The 6,809-nt window shown below is 49.3% G+C and overlaps 1 long non-coding RNA gene across 1 annotated transcript; it reads left to right on the plus strand.

The window, feature by feature from the left end:
- Positions 1-3,786: 3,786 nt before the first annotated feature.
- LOC142250613 (uncharacterized) lies at positions 3,787-4,503 on the plus strand. Its single transcript, XR_012725236.1, has 5 exons — positions 3,787-3,841; positions 3,936-4,007; positions 4,102-4,180; positions 4,270-4,356; positions 4,451-4,503. It is a non-coding gene; the product is annotated as an uncharacterized LOC142250613 (long non-coding RNA).
- Positions 4,504-6,809: the final 2,306 nt, after the last annotated feature.

The following is a 6,809-nucleotide window of genomic DNA, read 5'->3' on the forward strand; positions in this document are numbered from 1 at the left end:
AACGACCGGTTTAATCAAGTTGCAAATCAGGTGACTTTTCGGTTAATCATTCTTTTCTTTTCTTATCAGTCACAAACTTTTAAACAGTACTGGTGGTCCCAACGGGGACAACTTGCAGCGGAGCTCCGCTGCCATCACTGCTCGCTTTCCGCTGAGGTGGCCTCATCCTCTGCCACCAACATATCGAACATGCAGTGACAGGCCTGCTGGGAAAGGGGCGCCCGGTATCCGTTTCCACCAGTGCGCGGGGTGTAATAAACCACCGGCTCTCCCACGTAGCGGAGACGCTCGTTCACCTTCTCGAATTAAGAGGTGGGCTCTGCACCGGAACCGGAGTCACTATCACTTGTCTCTGCGTCAGGCGGGTTGCCGCCAGCTGCCGCAGCCTCCAGGCTCCCAGCATCCAGCACATCAGATCCTTCTGTGGTAGCACGGGGCAGTAGGTCAGGTTGGTTAACGCTGAGGCGCCCCAAGAATAATGGCAGGGACGATACGAGGGCCGAGACCGGGCTGGGCCCCCCAGCCGCAGTGGCCGGTCCTGGTAGGACATGGGGACGTGGGCTACCCGTCGGCTCCGTCGCATCTGCTCCCATCCCATACATCGGGGCAGTCGCAACCAGCGTTTCCACCTCATTGGTCCACTGCTCCATCATGAGGTATATCTGATTCTGCTGGCGTTGGTGGAACTCAATCACTCGGGCCTTCATCCATGCTACGGTCCTGGGCTCGAAGTCTGGCGCAATCACTGCTGGGACCTCTGGCACATGTTCGTAGAGGGGCCGCGGTCTCGGCGGCTCCCAAATGAGCGGTTCAGGGTGGTCCTGAGCGTCTGCAGCCGGTCGGTCCGCCGGGGCGGACTGGCAGGGTATCGCTACCGGTTGGACGGGTAGCGGGCCTAGTGGCGGAGCGGCAGCGGCTAACACAGGTAGTGGGGGAGGCAGCAGGGTGAGCGGGTGCAGGCCGGGCCCCTCAGCCGCAGTGGCCGATCCCTCGGGAATACAGGGGCGTGGGTCTCTTACCCGCTCCTCCAGATCTTCCTCCACCTCGCGCCTCCGCATCGCAGCCACCACGTCCGCCATGTCAGTCTCCCACTCCTCCAGGAGGAGCTGCATGCGGGCCTGCAGACGGTTATTCAGCGGGGTGGTCCGGTTCCCCACCCACACCACCGTGCCAGGTGCGGGGGCTTCGCTGTCGCTAGCTGGACCGTGCATCTCGGCAATGAGGTCTTCCAGGAACCCAGTATCGCTGCAGAGTCCTGGCGTCCCTACTTTTATAGCCGCGGGCTACATGCGGCCAGACGCCATCCGTCCCCCTTAGTCTTTTTCTGGCTCCTCCTCTGCAGGGGCGGGGTTTAGGCCTTCGCGCCTCCACTGCTCGAGGAGACACTCGAGCGGGAATTTTTCGCGCCCAAGATGGCGGCTTCTCCAAATTTTAGGCCGGACACCTCCGGCGGTCACAAGGCGCACCTCTACCAGACGGCAGAGCGGTAAGATCCTGTCCGGCTACTGCTGCTGCTCGGTGGTGGCTCGAGCGGTGGGCCGGATCCCGGGGACTCGAGCGGCGTTCCTCGCCCGTGAGTGAAAGGGGGTGATTTGGGTTTAGGGATATTGTCCGTGACGCTACCCACGGTTGTGGTGAGAGTGGTGACACCACTGCTGCTCTGGACGGGGATCCCGGGAGCGATGACGGGGAGCAGCTTGGATGTTGGTTCTCCCCTCCGTGGGTAGGGGGGTTGGTTGTCCCGGGGCCCGGTGAGGGAGGTAGGGATGAATGGCAGGCGGGTTACGGGGCCTGGCGAGGTGCAGGGTCGCGGGGGCAGCGCTGTGCCGCACAGCACGGTGGTACTCACTCAGCCAATGATGAACTCAAAGTCTCCGGTAAAACAAACGGCTGGATGGACGGGTCCCACAGACGGCTGCGGTGTTTCTCCTCCCGGCAGGTTGATGGTGACTGCCTTTCCCTGCACCTGTGTAGTGTGTACGGTTCCAATGGGTTCCCACCGGTAACCCGCTCCCCAGCTTGGATGGAGGCTGAGGGAGCCCCTTTTGCCCGCAGGCTCTGGCCCTGGGAACTTTAGCCTTGGCGGTGACTGTGTTTCCCTTCACGGTTTGAGCTGTCGCCTTCTATCGGGACTTGACTGCTGGGAAACCCAGGAGGTTCCCTTCGCTAACGGATTTGACAAATTCAACGGCAACTCCTAGCCTTGTCGGGGTCCGCAAGCCCTGCCGGATGGTGCTGGCTTCTCTTTGTTCACCGGTCCGGTACCGCCGGGCCACCGCCCATCCACGGTCCTTACGGCTCACTCCAATCGGCCTCTCCTGCAGATGGTCACCACCGTCTGCCAACCTTGCTGTACCGTAAAGAACAAATAACTCGGGCACACAAAAAGTTAAGAGTCTGAGGCAGAGTAGTACTTGAATTTCAGTTTGCTTGTTTATTGATGCAAAGGATCCAAAATGAAAATTCCTAACGTTTCGGCCTTCACATACAGGCCTTCGTCAGAGAAAGTCTATGATATAGATATACAGAAAGAAAAAAATTGAATTAGTTGTTATACAAACAGAGTAATGTACATACCAAATATGCTCAATATAGGAGTACATCATTAGGGGCAAAGAACACAAAACAATATCTACAAGCTTTTAATACTGATAATTAATCTATGATGAACAAGGAGAATCCACATAGTGTATCATAGTGATCTGTCTTTGAAAAAATGTCCTCTAGAGGAGGTAACGGAACAAATGACCGCTATACAGGAAAACCACCCTAAACAGAGTTATCAGGAATAAATGAGACATACCTATATGATTGTAGAGAAAACGGTGTGTATACAATATACGAAATCTCCGTATAAAAGAAAAGGATACCTAGAAATAGAAGGTAGTCAAATATCCGGCTGGACAATTTAGAAAAAATCTATACCAGAGAGTACAGTCAAAATATGAAAAATGGTAAATGACTAGGGAAGGATCATATGAGCTGCAAAGAGATGATGAAAAAAGAAGAAGGAAGAAGCAAGAAACAAGGGAGAAAAAAAGAAGAGAGAAAGAAAAAAGAAAAAGAAAAGAGAAGGGAGAAAAAAGAACAAGAGACAAAGAAGTGTGAAAGACTAGAAGAAGAAATCAGATACAGCTCTATTTCCCCTTTTTTTTCTGTTCCATTCTTTCAAATGCAGTCTCTTACTCTTCTTTATTTATAATCCTATTTTTCATTGCTATTGTGTCCTATAAATCTCTTTACAGTGGCGCTATGTACATTATATTTATCTAATTATCCTATGTCTTTTTTCACAGGCGCTGTAGTTTTTCCATGATCTCGTCACGGCACTGAATATCCTGTCGGCACCATTCACCTGGATCACATGGACGTTTGTGTGCCCATGCATGCGCGGTCTCGGCCGCCTTATCGGCCGGTCTGCGCACGCGCCCGGCCCACTCCTCCTATTCAACATTCACATGCCGTGGCCGCCGCTTGCGCATGCGCTGATCGGCCCCTTGGCCCTTCGGCGCATGGGTGATCGTGCGTTCCACGATCACTGTTTGCGCTCCAGCACCCTCATTTCCATGTCTGCATGTGCGTCCTGGTCCTGCCAACACACACGCACGTGGACCGGCTGTGGCCGCCGCTCGCGCATGCGCCGAGGATCACAGAGGGTTCCTCCGCGCATGGGCGGCGTGCGTGCCGCGGGCTGTCCCTGCGTTTCACAGGCAGGATTTCCTGTTAGAGCTGGCACACCTGGGCCATTAGGCACCTTTAAAAAGCGCACTCCTCACTTCCTAGAGGCAGCATAGGAATTCACATGGGGACCGGCCACCACACAGGATTTTATCCACTCAAGGTACAGACGGTTTACTTTCTCTTTCTCCTCTGGCTATGACTGCGTATAGTCTTTATATCTATCCTCATTATGATCTGTATATATTTTCCTTTAGGAGTCCGACTGATTTTCCCCACAACATCATATGTTGATGCATTAATACCTAGCCTTATCTAGCAAGATAAAGGTTTGTACTTTGACATGTCATATCCCTGCTGTATTTCATTGCAGTTGCATTCATAGGGGCATATACTTATTTTGACATATTCCTTTATCTACAGACCATATCATTTGGTTCTTCCACACCTTAAGGGTGTTGAGCACACACCGTGCCTTACTACATAATATTTCTACCGTCCGGTATGTGCCGATTTTTCAAGTTCATACTTTTTCTTTTGTAACGTAATATTAACACACTGATCAATTGTTCACATTGATTGATTATACAGGTTATCATACCTGAAACGTGTTGCCTCTGAATATAAGGGCACTCCCTACACCAGCAGTTTTTTCTGCACTATATGTACGGCAACTGGGTAGGTACACACTGATTTATTTATTCTTTGGATACATTCCCCCATAATACGATGTACTACAGATATTATGGCTTGTCATTTTCCCTTTTCATAGTGTCTTACAGTGGACTCCACTTCTCTAACGTGACTCTTACATCATTTGTTTGCTATCAGTTGTACCATTGATGTCAACAGAGGTATCCCCTACTTATCTTTACCTTCAGAACTGTACACTGCTCCTCATTTCCCCTCTTCCATTTCTTCTTCTAGTCTTTCACACTTCTTTGTCTCTTGTTCTTTTTTCTCCCTTCTCTTTTCTTTTTCTTTTTTCTTTCTCTCTTCTTTTTTTCTCCCTTGTTTCTTGCTTCTTCCTTCTTCTTTTTTCATCATCTCTTTGCAGCTCATATGATCCTTCCCTAGTCATTTACCATTTTTCATATTTTGACTGTACTCTCTGGTATAGATTTTTTCTAAATTGTCCAGCCGGATATTTGACTACCTTCTATTTCTAGGTATCCTTTTCTTTTATACGGAGATTTCGTATATTGTATACACACCGTTTTCTCTACAATCATATAGGTATGTCTCATTTATTCCTGATAACTCTGTTTAGGGTGGTTTTCCTGTATAGCGGTCATTTGTTCCGTTACCTCCTCTAGAGGACATTTTTTCAAAGACAGATCACTATGATACACTATGTGGATTCTCCTTGTTCATCATAGATTAATTATCAGTATTAAAAGCTTGTAGATATTGTTTTGTGTTCTTTGCCCCTAATGATGTACTCCTATATTGAGCATATTTGGTATGTACATTACTCTGTTTGTATAACAACTAATTCAATTTTTTTCTTTCTGTATATCTATATCATAGACTTTCTCTGACGAAGGCCTGTATGTGAAGGCCGAAACGTTAGGAATTTTCATTTTGGATCCTTTACATCAATAAACAAGCAAACTGAAATTCAAGTACTACTCTGCCTCAGACTCTTAACTTTTTGTGTGCCCGAGTTATTTGTTCTTTACTGTATTGCGATATTTCCTCGGAGGCACCTACTTTTTGATAAGTGAGCCAGACTTTACTTTATATTGAACCTTGCTGTACCGTCCGGGCCACACACCCGGACCGCTTTCTGTCTGCTCCTCTACCACTTCACTTCCTTCCACTTCAAACTCCAACTCAAAACTCACTTCTTTTCCCGCCTCCAGGACTGTGAACTCCTCGGTGGGCGGGACCAACCGCCTGGCCCACCCCCTGGTGTGGACATCAGCCCCTGGAGGAAGGCAACAAGGAATTTTGGTGTGCCTAACCAGGGTGTGGGGTGTGTTGGTGTTGTTCTGTGACGACCTGGCTTGTCCAGGGCGCCACAGAACGACCCTGTGCTTAAAAGCCAATTTTTTCAGGGTATATATGAGAGGATCAAAGAGGATTTGGTTATGTATGAAACTCCTCCATCTCTGGAGTTTGCCATGTTGCTGGTAATTTGGACTGATTGCCGTTTCCGCTGAGAGGTCTCATAATTCCAGGACTCTGTGGGAGGGGACATCTGTATATTCTTTATCTGTGGAGGCCTCTTCTGAGCCCATGCAGCCTGGAGGGATGTCCCATATGAGGAAAGTCTTTCCCAATGCTAAAAAGGGAGGAGATTGTTTCTACTATTTCAAAATGGGTCATTTTTTTTGGCTTCTGCCCCTCTATGCAGAAGTGAGTTCAGCGGCAAGGAAAACTTTTAGGCCCTGGTGGGTTGGGGGATCCCAACTTGAGGCTGCATATTTCCTCCACTACGACATCTCAATGTATGATACCAGCTATGGTCAAGGCGAGGGATCAAGATGTCCCCATAACTTTTTTTCTGAACAGTAGTTCTGGGGATAACATTATTGATGAGCGGTTTGCTCACTCATCTGGGTTAGAGTTACAAGAGTTATCTATTTTGGTGTGGATTTTTGCCATTGACTCATCACCTCTCTCTCAAAGGAGTTTTATTGAGTCTGTACAGGGAATTGAGCTCCTCATAGTGGTACTCCATTCGGAACTCATGTTTTGTGCTTCAAGACCTCCCAGCACAAATAGTTTTAGGATTCCCCTGGTTTGTATCACATAACCCTACTATTGACTGGAAAGCCCAGAACACATGGAAGTGGAGCCCATACTGTAAGGAACACTGTTTAAGAACTTGTATTTTGACTATAACTACTAGTCTTCTGGATCCTCTCTCAGATATTGGGGATGTCTTCTCTGATAAGGGGTGTCCGGAGTTGCCACCACATAGACCCTATGACTGCACCATAAGGTTGAAGCCTGTGGCAAAGTTGCCCAAATGTAGACTATATAAGCTGTAAGTCGTCGCGGGTGGAGGACTTGGGAACGCCGCTCGTTTGGGATCGCTGGCGCTCGGGTCCGGTGCTTCTGCTCCTTGGTAGCTCGAGCACGGGGCCGGATCCGGGGCTCGAGCAGCGCCTCCTCGCCCACGA

Source organism: Anomaloglossus baeobatrachus, chromosome 9, assembly GCF_048569485.1.
Source record: "Anomaloglossus baeobatrachus isolate aAnoBae1 chromosome 9, aAnoBae1.hap1, whole genome shotgun sequence".
NCBI classification, from domain to species: domain Eukaryota; kingdom Metazoa; phylum Chordata; class Amphibia; order Anura; family Aromobatidae; genus Anomaloglossus; species Anomaloglossus baeobatrachus.